This window comes from Panthera leo, chromosome A1 (genome assembly GCF_018350215.1).
Source record: "Panthera leo isolate Ple1 chromosome A1, P.leo_Ple1_pat1.1, whole genome shotgun sequence".
NCBI classification, from domain to species: domain Eukaryota; kingdom Metazoa; phylum Chordata; class Mammalia; order Carnivora; family Felidae; genus Panthera; species Panthera leo.
The window spans coordinates 192,415,588-192,429,694 of record NC_056679.1 but is presented as its reverse complement, the minus strand read 5'-3'; the positions used below and the strand labels follow the sequence as shown (position 1 = coordinate 192,429,694).

Below are 14,107 nucleotides of genomic sequence, written 5' to 3'. Positions count from 1 at the left end.
AGATTCCAAATATAAGTAAAATCATACGGTATTTGTCTTTGTCTGACTTGTTTCACTTAGCATTTAATACCCTCTGGGTCCATCCCTGTTGTTGCAGACAGCAAGATCTCATTCTTTTTTTTTTTTTTTATGTCTGAGTAATATTCCATTCTATATATAGAGAATACACACACACACACACACACCACAGTTTTTTTTTTAAAGCCTACTTATTTATTTTGGGGGTGGAGGGAGGGGCAGAGAAAGAGAAGGAGAGAGAGAGAATCCCAAGCAGGCTTCACACTGTCAGTGCAGAGCCCAATGCGGGGCTCAAACTAACAAACCATGAGATCATGAACTGAGCTGAGATCAAGAGTCAGACATTTAACTGACTGAGCCACCGAGGCACCCCCACAGCTTCTTTATCTATTATTCAATCAGTGGATACTTGGGTTGCTCCTGTATCTTGGCTGTTGTAAATAATGCTGCAATAAACATAAGGGTGCATGTATCTTTCAAGTTAGTGTTTACATTTTCTTTGGGTAAATAGTCAGTACTGGAATTACTGGATTGTATGGTATTTCTATTTTTAACTTTTTGAGGAACCTCCATACTATTTTTCCACAGTGGTTGCACCAGTTTACATTCCCAACAATAACTCACAAGGCTTCTCCTTTCTCTATGTCCTTGCCAACACTTGTTATTTCTTGTCTTTTTGAAACTAGCCATTCTGACACATGTGAGGTGATATTTCACTGTGGTTTTGATTTGCATTTCCCTGATGACTAGTGATGTTAAGCATCTTTTCATGTGTTGGCCATCTGTATGTCTTCTTTAGAAAAATGTCTATTTACGTCTTCTTCCCATTTTAATAGGATCATTTTGAGGCTTTTGGTGTTGAGTCATGTAAGTTCTTTATATATTTTTAATATTAACCCCTTATCAGATACATCATTTGCAAATACCTTCTCCTATTCAGTAGATTGCTTTTTCATTTTGTTAATGGTTTCCTTCACTGTGCAGAAGCCTTTTATTTTGATGTGATCCCAGTAGTTTATTTTTGCTTTTGTTTCCCTTGCCTGTAGAGACAGATCTAAAAAACGTTGCTAAGGCCAATGGCATATAGATAACTGCCTATGTTTTCTTAAGAGTTTTATGGTTTCAGTTCTCACATATTAGATCTTTAATATTTTGCAGTACTTTTGAATGAGATTATGTTGAATCTATACATAAATTTGGAAAGAATTAATATCTCAACAGTATTGAATCTTCTAATCTATGAACATAGCAAAGAGTTCCGTTTGTTTAGGTCTTTTTAATGTATTTTATCAATATTTTGTAGCTTTTGGTATAGAAGTAGTATACATCTTTTAACAAAATTATTTCTAAGAATTTTATGGATTTTAGAGTTATTGTAATTATATTATTTTTATTTAATTTTTAAACTGTTCAAGCTACCATAGAGATAAAAATTGATAAAATTTTTTTTCAATGTTTATTCATTTTTGAGAGACAGAGAAAGAGCACAATTGGGGGAGGGGCACAGAAAGAAAGGGAGACACAGGATCCGAAGCAGGCTCCAGGCTCTGAACTGTCAGCACAGAGCCCCAAACGGGACTGGAATTCATGAACTGGGAGATCATGCCCTGAGCTGAAGTCAGACACTTAATGGACTGACTGACACCCCTGGGCACCCCTAAAAATTGATTTTTTAAAATATTGACCTTGTGTCCTGAGTTTAGTAGTTTCTATTGTAGATTTCTTAAGTTTTTCCACACACAATCGTATAATCTGTGAAAAAAGACAATTTTAATTCTTTTCCAAGCTGTATTCCTTTCATTAATTTTTCTTTTATCATTGCAGTGACTAAAATAAACACTTCGATGTTGAATAGAAATACTGAAAGGAGACAATATGTTGGCTTCATTCTTAATCACTTCCCAGCGACTGTCGTCTTTGTTACCACTTATGAATGGCATTATATTTTTAAACTGTATTTTCTAGTTGACTATTGCTGGCATGGGGAGATGTTAATTTTTGTAGGTGGAATTGATTTTTCTAAGTCAATAAACATAGTCACTGCAAGGGCGCTTGCAGCCTGTGCCTCCCTCTCCCTCTGTGTCTCCCTCGCTCTCTGCCCCTCCCCCACTCACACCCTGTCTCTCAAAAATAAACGCTAAAAAACTTTTTAAAAATACGTAGTCACTACAAATGGTGATAGTTTTATCTTTTCCCTTTCAATCCTTCTTCTCTTAATTCTTCATCTTCTCTTAGAGTTTTGGCCAGTTCCTCCAGTGCACATCTAAGAACCACTCTTGTGAAACAGGAAGGATTTGAAGCCGTTTTTGTATCTGTTTTTGTTTGTTTATTTCAAGTTCTTATTTAAATTCCAGTTAACCTATAGGGTAACATTAGTTTCAGGTATAATTCAGAGTATAATTTAGTGATTCATCACTTATATATAACACCCAGTGCTCATCACAACAAGTATCCTCCTTAATACCCATCACCCGTTTAACCCATCCCCCCACCTACCTCCCCAAAGCTGTTTTTATTTCTATTTTTAAATATGAGGAAACTGAGGCCCAGGGAAGTCAAGTTATTTGTCCAAGAACTCATAAATACGTGCTGTTTAAAAAGTATAAATGGGGTGCCTGGGTGGCTCAGTCGGTGAAGCGTTGGACTTTAGCTCAGGTCATGATCTCGCAGTCCGTGAGTTCAAGCCCCACATCCGACTCTCTTCTGTCAGCACAGAGCCAGCTTGGAATCCTCTGTCTCTCTCTCTGACCCTCCCCTGCTTACATTCTCCCTGTCTCTCAAAAATGAACAAACATTTAAAAAAAATTAAAAAAAAAAAAGTATAAATGTAGTTTAAAAAATAAATAGTCCAAATTCCTTGAAGCAAAGTTAGAAAATAGAGACAAAAGGAAATAAAATACACATATAGTGGTCATCCAAAGACTAAGTGCCATTAATATTTTAGATTATAGCTTTTCAGACTGTTGACAATAAAATATATTTTACTTAAACACGATTAGACAGTAATGCTGTTTTGTAATGTGTTTTTCCACTGAGCAATTATCAGAAACATATTTTCAAGTCAATGAATACATTTAATGTTTGCATAGTATTCCATCTGATGGCTGTAACATAGTTTAGATAAACATTCCACAATTAGGGGGAAGGGCGAGACACCTACTTTGGTTTCAGTTTTTCACTCTTATAAACAACACTGCGAAGAATTTCATTGTGACTAAATTTTTACCCCAAATCTAGGATATGTTCTTTAGTACAAATTCTTGAAAGTGGAATTGCTAAGTCAAAGGCCCTTGATGTTCAGGCCCTTGATATCTGTTGGTAACACACGACTTTTAACGGGTATGTAACAGATAATTCCATGTTGACATTTTTTTCCACTTCCCCTCATATAGGATCCACTAATCTTCTCACTGTCTCTACCCATCGTCTCCCATTTTCTAACTGGAAAATCCCAAGCCTGATCTTGCCTCAACCTCATCGTAATCATTCAACAACATCCAATGGTTACATATTGAATACCTACTATTTTCCAAGTTCTGGAGATACATGCTCATGGAGCCTATGTTCTAGTGGGGAGAGACAGATAATAAACATAACAAATAGGTAGTTTATAGGGCCTGGTCAAAGATGCTGAGTGATTGGGGAAAAGAAGACTAGAGGCAGATGATGGGGACCAGGAGTAGTAGTGAGAGATGGGGAAATAGTTTGCAGTCTTACAAAGGAGGGTCAGAGTAGGTCTCTGAGCAGGATTAGACTTGATTAGAGGTGAAGGAGACAGGAGGAAGAACATTCCACGCAGAGGGATGGGCAAAGGCCCTAAAGCAGGAACTCCCCCTACCTATCAAAGAAGAGTGAAGTCAGAGTGGCTGCAGCAGAGTGAGGAGTGGGAAAAATAGGTCAAGGGGGCATGGGGGGGATGCCAGGTTATACAGGAACTTGTGAGGTTATGTAAAGACTTTGGCCTTTGCTCTTTGAAGATTTTGAGCACAGGAGTGACATGGTGTGACTTTCAATTTATAAGAATCACTCTGATTGTTAAGAACAGACAATAGAAGCTGGAAGACCACCTAGGAATCTCCTGCAGTAATCTAGCCAAGGGGTGATAGTGGTTCGGACCAGGGGTGGCCTGTGGAGGTTGGAAGAAATGGTCAGGCTGTGCAGGTCTGAAGGAAAGCCGATATTTACTGTGGAATGCATGACTATCTTCTGTTGGTCCCTCTGGATTCAGCTTCTGGCTCTCCCCATGGTCCTCTGTGCCCTGAGAGGCTGACCTGTATGAACTGCATCAAGTCTCGTTGCCTTCTATTTCCCGTTGGATTTGGCTGAAAGGAGTATTGGCTGGGGGTCTGAGGGAAGGAGGAGCGTGAGGCTGGGCATATTTCCTCAAGTCCCTCCTTGCTGGCTTGGCTGCACCTTCTACAAATGGCTGCAGCTCGAAGCAGCTCCCTTTGCCCCCCAGACCTAGTTGGTAACAGCCTGCTTCTCTGCCAGCCCCAGAGTCTTGCACTATGACTGTTGCTTTTCCAACACCCCGCCCATAAATTTATGGATAATCTCTTTCTTACATTCTCCTCAAAACACCCAATTTAAGTGTGCCATCTGTTTGTTGCAGGGACAGGAGGCAGGTCATGAATGAAAGTGGAGTTGGCTTCAAGACCCAAGGTCCACGAGGTTCTCCCTTTACATACGACTCTGTGCCCCAAACCTGGCCGAGGTGGTTTTGGGGCATTCATTCTCCTTGGAAGTAACCACATTGCATACAGCTTCAAAAAATTGGAAGGTAACAGTAAAAATGGTCATATTCTCCCACCGGCCCCAGATCTCCAGACAAGGGCTGGTATGGAAAGAGCACTGGACAAGGAATCAAGAGGCTCCCTGGTCTGGTTTCTGTGGATTAACTCCCTGAACAACCATTAACAGGTCACTTGATGACTCAGAGCCTCAGTTTCCTCATCTATAAAATTGGCAATAATGAAACCAAACTCAAAGAATTGTGGGTAAAGATCAAATAACAATGCCTGCCTCAACATCATGTGATCTAGCCTGTGAGCTGGGAGGCAAAAAGCCACAGTTTGTATTCTGACCTTGTGGTTTACAAGCTGCATGACCTTGAGGAAGTTTCCAGCCTCAGTTGTCTCACCTATGAAATGAAAATAGTATTAACATCTCCTGCAGAGCCTGGCAAGTAAGCTTTCAATAAATGTTACATAGCTGACAAATATTAAATTGTTTCCTTCGCCCCCCGCCCCCACCATCTGTGAAATGGACTCAAACTTAAAAAAAAAATATTTTTAATGTTGATTTATTATTTTGAGACAGAGGGAAAGAGACAGAGCATGAGTGGGGGAGGGGCAGAGAGAGGGAGACACAGAATCTGAAGCAGGCTCCAGGCTCTGAGCTGTCAGCACAGAGCCCAATGCAGGGCTCGAACCCACAGACCATGAGATCATGACCTGAGCTGAAGTCAGACACTTAACCGACTGAGCCACCCAGGCGCCCCTGGACTTGATCTTTTTAGTACATAAGATAACTTTCTTTTACTGATTGTGGTTTTCCCTCCCCATAATATGTGGGCAAGATTCATCCATTTTGACATGTGTGGGTCTTGTTTATTAGTTCTTACTGCTGTATGGCATTACATTGTATGAATTTGCCACAACTTATTCATCCATTCTCTCATGGATGGACATTTCCATTGTTTTCCACCTCGGGGGGGCCATAAATAATGCTGCTCTGAAACCCTGGTGATGGCCTCCTTGTGCCCACATCCAGGTTTCCAAGTCTGAATGAGTGTCTTTGCAGTCCGGCCATATGCAGGTATGAGCCCAGTTGAGAAGGGGGAAGCGGAGGGTGCAGGGAGGGGCTGGCCTGGGGTCGGGATGGGGGTGGGAAGGAGGCATGGGGGAGCTGACTCTTATTTAACAGGTTTTGAAGGCTTTGTAAGTAACAGCTCTTAAAACACAATATTTTGAAGATTTAAGTGTAAATGAACAGAGCCATATGGATTACATTTGCCTTAAATTACACAGGATTTAAAGCGGGGCTTAGTGCTCCAGGGCAAAGGTACAGGCGTTTCATGGCTTGCCTCCTTTGCTTGCCAAGGACCTGGATTTCCCCCACCGTCCAGAGCTCTGGCTGTGGAGCAGGGCAAACACTAACTGCCCAGGTGCCCTGGCCACAGTCCGGGATAAAACGGAGCCTCAAAGCCTGGGCCCCAGGATGTCCTAGTCCTAGTTCTTGCTCTGCCCCTGCTTTGCTGTGTGGCCTTGGGCCAGAGGCTCTGCTTCTCTGGACTTTAGTTTCCTTCTTTGTAAAATGAGATGTCTAGGAGGTGGTATAACGGTGATTAATCAGAGTGATTAAGATCTGGGTTTGAAACCATCCTTTAACCACTTTCTGGCTGTGAGACCTTGGGCTAATTATTACTCAGCCTTTTTATGCCTCAGTTTCCTCATCTATAAAATGGGAATATTAATAGTATCCACCTCATAGGTGGTTGTGAAAAATAAATTTGCCAGTAGTATACCCGGCTCCTAGGAAGCACTCCGTTTGCACCACTTTTGTTTTGTCTTTATGGTCCTTAGCACAGATGGGTCCAACCCTGATTTTCCCTGTCATTCCCAGGCAGAGGTGATGGGAGTGAGCCTGACAAATGAGACAGGGTTCCATGGTGCCCAACCACTTGCCATTCTTTCCAACATTTCCATTATGTGGCTATTAGTTCATATCACTTTATTTTTTTAAGTTCATTTATTTATTTTGAGGGGGGAGGGGCAGAGAGGGAGAGAGGGAGAGAGAGAATCCCAAGCAGGCTCCACACTGTCCACGCAGAGTCCGACACAGGGCTCGAACTCAAGAATCGCAAGTTCAGGACCTGAGCTGAAATCAGGAGTCGGGTGCTTAACCGACCGAGCCACCCAGGTGCCCCTGTATCACTTTAAATGTGAGTACCTACACATATGCTTATAAGGGGATTGTGCTGAGTCATAATCTCCTTTCTTAACTTTCACCATACCACATATGTGTTTCCATGTCATTAATCTTCATTGGCACCATTTTTCTGTATCTGAACGGGAACACAGTAAACCAACATGTACCAAGTGCTTACCATGCAGCAGCCTCAGTGTTAAATATTTTCCATGCATGTTCGCATTTAATCCTCAAAACAAGAAAATGAATATCGTATTCTGATCATCTCCATTTTACAGCAAAGGAAACTGAGGCTTGGGAGGCTAAATAACTTGCCTAAAATATCACTCAAGCCCGGACCTGCTGACTCAGGAGCGTAAGTGCTGACCTGCTCCCAGGCACTGACTGCCCTATCAAACTACATCACGAAGTGACTTCAGCTTCCTATTCTTGGACACTTGGATTTTTTTTTTTCTCGCTTTTCACTCTTATCAGTAGTATGTGATAAATATTCTTAAACAAAGATCTTTGCCTACATTGTGCTCACTTTTGGGGGATAAATTCCTTGAAATGGACGGCCCAGTGTTTGGGGCTTTCCTTACAGAGCTGAGGAGACGCAGAGGACTCAGCCTAGTTGGAGGCTCGGAGGCCCAAGGGAGAGGCAGGAAGCCCTGGAGGGGATGGGCCCAGCTGGAAGGCTGGGATGCCTGACTAATCCACAGACCATGCACACTGCTTCGGTTTATCTGAGGCCTGGCTTCCCGTGCTCCTGCAGCTCATCCTGGAACCCCCAGGAATTCAGTTTATTTCCATCCTGGTTTTGCTGACTTTGCTGAAGTCTCTGCTCAGTGGATCAGCTGCGAAACACAGTCACACACACACACACACACACACACACACACACACACACATACACACACACACGCACAGCCCTCCAGGAATCAGGCAGAAGGGAGACACTCGTGGGGACGAGGCCAAAGAACCTATGAAAAGTGGGCAACCCAAATTTACACAGAAAGAAAATTCCCCAGAAAAAGCTGTTCGCCAGATTTACATAAATCATTTCATCTCTAAACTGAGCTGGGTTAGTTGAACCTTTTCGTAATGGCTTTATTGTTTTTAAAAAAAAAAATTACGTGTTCATTGTTTTTAAAAATTCCTCACCATAGATACAAATACATTTGAAGATATAAAAGCATTTTCATATTCTTCTTTCAGACTGGCTGTATATAAAACAGCTTTTCAAGCGCTTGCTAAAATGCATATTCTGATTCAGGAGTCCTGGGCTGGGCCTGAGAGTCTGCATTTCTAACCTGCTCCCAGGGGAGGCCAGTGCTGCTGGGCCATGGCCAAGACTGTGGGCCCGGAGGAGCATGAGATATGTGTGCTAACACAGAGCCTTCTACCATGGAACTGCCGCTCTCTGGTGACTGCTCAAAATGTTATGTCAGAGCTACAAGGGATCATCTGATGAGAACTTCTGAAGATAGTGGGGAAACTGAGGCTACTGGGAGAATGAGACAAGCCCAAGGCCAGGGAGCTCGAGCCAGAGCATGACAGAAGGCTTCAGATTCCTTTTGTTTCTACAGAGCCCAGAGCTTAGTCAGCTTTGACTGTGGGACCAGCGAAGGCTCTGAGAATGGCCGAAGGGAACTGTGGCCCCTGTAAGGAACGAGGCCAGCAGGCAGAGCACAGACCCCATGCCAGGTACCATCTGGATGCTTTGCATACATACACTCTCAGAAAATCCCCACTGTGACCTTCGCGGTAGCATTGTCCACTCCATCTTACACAGGGAAACTGAGGCTCAGAGAGCACAGTGGTCTGGGTCTGCCAGAGGTCACACAGCAGGTGAGTGAGGAACTGGCATCAGGTGTGTGTGTATGAGAGAGAAAGAGAGGGAGAGACCCAGCACTGCCTCCCAAAGTCCCCTTTCAGCTCCTACCTTCAGGGTCTCTGTCTTACTGTGCTTGAACAATGGTTCATTTCCCGTCAAGTGAAAACTGGTCTTATTTGTAAGAAACTGTAGGAAATAAATGCAAGAAAGTCATTCAAATCTGGGCCCATCTTAGCACCCTGCAGAGTGCTAGGCCTGCCCTCTTTGTTAAAAGGGGAGGTTAGCAAACGTTAGAGAGGTGTTGGGAACAGGCTAGCACCACACTGAGGCTTTCCTCTGGATGAAGGAGAATAGTTTTGCAGTACAGGAGTCGGCCTTTGGCAGTGTCCTGGGTGGATTCTATCTTTCTTCCATCTCCTGGGCCCACTACAGCACCCTGCTGTATGCTGCCTTTCAGGCCTGAGCCCAGTGGCAGCAGTCAGGACTGGCTTTTGGGACAGGCACCTGGGCCGGGTTTGACATCGTGGGAGGCCTAAGCCTATGACATCTCTACTTAAGTCCTTTGCCTCCCAGGGGGTCCAGGGGCCTGGGAGTCCATGAGCAGGCAGCCTGGAGCCAGGACATGCTCCCTTCCAAAAAAGATGACCCACCAGCCTGTTTGCCTAATGTGACCACTTTGGAAAAATTGTTTGTTCTCATCCTGCTAAAAACAGCTTCAAAGTGACTCCTGTCTAGACTGTGCCAGGATCGATTATCAGATCCTTGACCTGATCCAAACCACAGGGGGCGTAGTCATTTGCTTTAATGCAATTAAAGCAAAATATAATAATGTATCCAGGCCAGGGACCAGAACAAGTCTCCCTGGAAGGTGGGAGGAGAAAGCAGCTCTGGATAATTTCTTCTCAACTCCAAAGTTGCAAGTGTGGACTTTTCCCGCCTTCGTCTCCAAGGCAACCTTGGGCTTTGGACTCTCCCTTGTCCTGCTGAGTGCCACCAGGTGAGGGCAGCCTGGGGGGGAGTGGGGGTTGGAGGAAGCAGGCTTGGGGTGGTATGTGGAGAGGATACTGCAGAGCAGAGTCCAGGAGGAGTAAAGCGGGAGAAGGAAGGGAAAATGAGAAAAAAGATCACAGGAGAGGAGGAAAGAAATGCAGCCAGCTCAGTAATTCCCAGATTCTTTGACAAACCCCCAGTCCCAGGGAGAACAGGGTGAGCCTCGTAGGTCTTCTCAGAGGACAGCAGCAGGTGCAGTGATCTCAATTTCCAGAGGAAGTCACCAGGAAAATGGATTTTCAGTTCTCAGCCACAAGAAGCAGGAAGATCAATCCCAAGGCCTTGGCCTTGTGGTCAGACATGGCCTTGCTGGCCTCACAGTTCTGTCCAACATCCCAGGTTCTGGAGAGGGGCGGGATGACGGCTCACACCTTCGCCCCTGCCTGTTCAGACATTTTTAGGGAATTCTTTAGCCCTTACCACATACACGCGGTCTGGGGGGACCTCCACACTCTGCCCGTAGGGCTGGCGTGACAAAGTCCCGCACGCTGGGTGGCTTCAACAGCAGAAGTTTATTCTCTCACAGTTCTGGGGGCTAGGAAACCCAAAATCAGGGTGTTTGTTGTGCAGGAAAGGTGTATTCCAGGCCTCTCTTGTAGGCCTTCTCCCTGTCTGTTCACATCACGTTCCCTCCATGCGTGTCTCTGTCCAAATTACCCCTTGTAATAAGGCCACCAGTCCTGGATGGGAGCCCACCCTCATGCTCTCATTTTAACTCCCTTACTCCTGTGAGGACACTGTCTCCAAATGTGGTCACGTTCTGAGATACTGGGGGTTAGGATTTCAACGTAGGAATTTGGGGGGTGGGGCACACAGTTCGACCCACAGCACAGTCCATGGGGAGCTCCCCCTGCAGTCCTGGCAGGAGGAAGAGGAGGACGAGGCTCTGGTGAAGGCCAGCTCGCCCTAGCTCCACGACCTTGGGAAACCTATCCATCTTCTTGAGCCACCTCCCTGTGCTCATCTGTGCAGTGGAAGCCGTAATTCCGCCCCCATTGGGTGGAAACCTACATGAGCTCCAAGTGCCTTTCTGCTCATGTTTATGTGAATTCCGTAGCTACGAAGCATCCTTGGAAAGCTTGTGTGCTCTCCCTTGCCACACTGAGGTTCCCTGAGAACTGAGAACCGCTTGGCACCCCAGAAAGTATAGCCCTTACACCTTTTCTGACTCCTTCCCCCTCCTCCTGCCGCTGCTCCTGCTTCCTGTTTGATCGATTCCCAAGGCTGTCCTTCTTTTATTGTTATTGGCTACCACTTATTAAAGACTTAACTGTATAGACGTGAGCCAAGTGCTTTACAATTTTATCTCATTTTTTTAAAGTTTATTTATTTATTTTGAGAGAGAGTGTGTGTGTGTTCATGAGCAAGGGGCGGGCAGAGACAGTAGGAGAGAGAGAGAATCCCAAGCAGGACCCGTGCTGTCAGCACAGAGCCCGACTCGGAACTCAGTCTCACAAACCGTGAGATCATGACCTGAGCTGAAACCATGAGCATTGGATGCTTAACCCACTGAGCCACACAGGCCCCCTAATCTTTATGTAATTTTATCCTCACAATAACCCAATGGGATAGGAACTATGAGTAGCTCCATTTTGCAGATGAATAAACTGAGGTTCTGAGAGTTTGGGTAAGGCCCAGATGACAGACCTAGGACGTTAGTGGGGAAAATCTCAGAAAGGCAGATCTCAGCTCCGCAGAAGGAAGGCCTCTAGAGTCTAAGGAGAAAAGGATTTGAGTAGCTGCAGAGTCAGTGGGTCTCCTGGGCCGTGCGCAGAACCCCCTCTTGAATACCTTGAGGCCTCAGCCGAGGAGAGACCTGAGGGAGAGCTAGAGGCTCTTGCAAACCCTCCGAGGCCAACATGCCTGATGCCCTGCCAGCAACTGCCCAGTATATAGCGGCTCAACACACGCATAATAAATGAGTGATTGTATCCGTCAACTGCAACCATAAAAACAGCCAGTTTTGTTACAAAGTGACCATCTGCCAGGCTTGGGCTAGGCTTTTGACCCACAGTTTCTTATTTCATTTTGTTCCTCCCACTCCCTACGGATAGGTGTGATTACTATCTCAGTTTTACAGCGAAGAAAGCTGAGACCCAGCGAGGTTTGGTAACTGGCCCAAGTCTGCCTGAATCCAGGGTCGGAAGCGCTACACGAGGGGACTCAAACCCTGCCCACAGAAGGGGGCATGTTCATCTAACTGTTCCAACAGCCGTGGGTCCCCAGAAGCCTTCAGCACATAGTGGGTCCTTAATAAATGCTTAATGAATTAATGAACTGATCCATTCATCAAACCTAGCTCAATGAGACATAGCAACCCAACAAACAACAAAATCTCTGGGCCCACAAGATTCCCCGAGCCTAACACTTGGCACATAGTAGGTGCTCAGGAAGTATTTGTGGGATGAATGGCCGTGTGACCCCTAATGTGAGCAACTCTGCACATAAATTTCAGCTCCAGGCACTTTGAAGTTCCCCCAGGGGACAGCTGCTTTTCTTGTTATCGAGCCCCCCCCCCCAGCCCCACCCCGCCCCTACCCCCCCTGGCCCCCTGGGCCCATCCAGGCCAGGGACCTGGGGCCGCCAGAGTCAAGAGATAAGGATGATGGATGGCCAGTCTCCTGGCTCCACAGAAGCCTGGGGTTTCCTGGGAGCGGGAGACAGTCTAAGGATTCTAAAGCCCCGCGGAATTTGAGTGGAGAGAGCTCGAGGAGGGGGTGGGGGCGGCGTCCGAAGTGTCCCTATCTTTGCGGAGACGCTGGACCCGACAGGAGGTTTCGGCACCCCCTGACTGCCTTGATCTCCTTCCATGTCGACAAGGCTTCCTTTCAGCATGTATTGGACACCAGGGCTCGTCGTTAGGGCTTCCAGTGGGAGGCTGCAGGGTGGTGTCCCCCCCCCCCCCCCCCCCCCCCCCCCCGCTAGCCCATCCTGCCCCCTCCCCTGGGACACCGGGCCGCGATCTGGAGGCAGGACATGCTTGCTTCCCGCTTTGTAATCTGGGCATTAATTGAGTCCTTGGCAAAACAAAACAAAACAAAAAATCACTTAACGTTTTGTATCCCTAAAACTTACACAATGCTGTATGTCAAATATATTCAATAAATTTAAAAGAAAAAGAAATCACCTCTGGACCTATGTTCCCTCGTTTGTAAAATAATCCTCGGGGGAGGTGTTCCCTGCCAGCAATGCTGAGACAGGATCCTAAGTAACTACGAGGGAACCAGCTGGGGCTCAGGACTCTGGATTCCACCTCGATGAGGCGGCCACCAGCTTGTCCTTGGATCCAGACAGTACCATTCACTGGTTTGTGTAATTTTAAATCCCTGATCCCCGAACCGAGAGGCTTTATAGCTTCAGGTAGATTCTGAAGGCTGAGCATGTTAGATTTTGAGGGAATCTGAGAAACTGAAACTTGTAAATATTTTTTGTCTTTTCCTTCTCTTTGAACTTAAGTTTATTTTAACTTTAAATATATATATAATTATATATGTATATATGTAATATAATTATATATATTATATATTATATATACATATGTATTTATATATATGTATATATGTATAATATTATTTATATTTATTATACGTATTATTTATATTTATTATATGTGTGTGTGTATATATATATATATATATATATATATATATATATATATATATTTAACACAATACTTGAGTATATCTTCCTTGTTAAAAAAAAATACAGATAAAGTGCCCAGACAGGGTACCCTCAATCCTGGATACCCTCAATCCAGGGTACCCTCACTTCTCTTTCCAGAAGCCATCATTTGGGGATGCACCCCCCAAAGCACCCTTAGCACCTTTTCATATATATCTGCTCACCCACAGAAGATGGGCAGAGTTGTCTATACTATAGAGGGTGGGGGTTTGTATACAAGGAATCAGCCCACCCTGGTCTTGATACTTTGCTTCCACCACTCAGCCCTATGGCCTGGAGACCCATCTGTGCTAGGACATACGGATCCATCTCATGTCCCCTAACTGGGATACAGCTCATGACTGGGTGGACCCGCCCTCCAGGTGAGCTCCAGCAAGAAGAGACTTGGTCTGTTTTGTTCACGGATGCTTCCCATGTCTAAAACAGGGCCTGGCAGTAGTTAATAACTATTCCATGAATGAGTGAAGAGATGAACCAATGAACAACCCAGGGCGTGTAACCCATCCCATACCGGGGGATGTGTCATTGCTTCCAACTTTTCACCAACGCAAACTGCTGCAGTGAGGATCTTCGGACATGGTCCCTGTGTTCACTTTGGAGGAGCAGTCACTT

General features: G+C 45.2%; 1 long non-coding RNA gene across 3 annotated transcripts in view; it reads left to right on the top strand.

The window, feature by feature from the left end:
• The window catches only part of LOC122225818, a 32,980-nt gene that overhangs the window by 4,416 nt on the left and 14,457 nt on the right, over window positions 1-14,107 (top strand). For all 3 annotated transcript variants that reach the window (XR_006205382.1, XR_006205393.1, XR_006205373.1), the window contains exon 2: window positions 4,631-4,798. This is a non-coding gene — a long non-coding RNA (uncharacterized LOC122225818). The remainder of the gene's footprint in view (window positions 1-4,630; window positions 4,799-14,107) is intronic.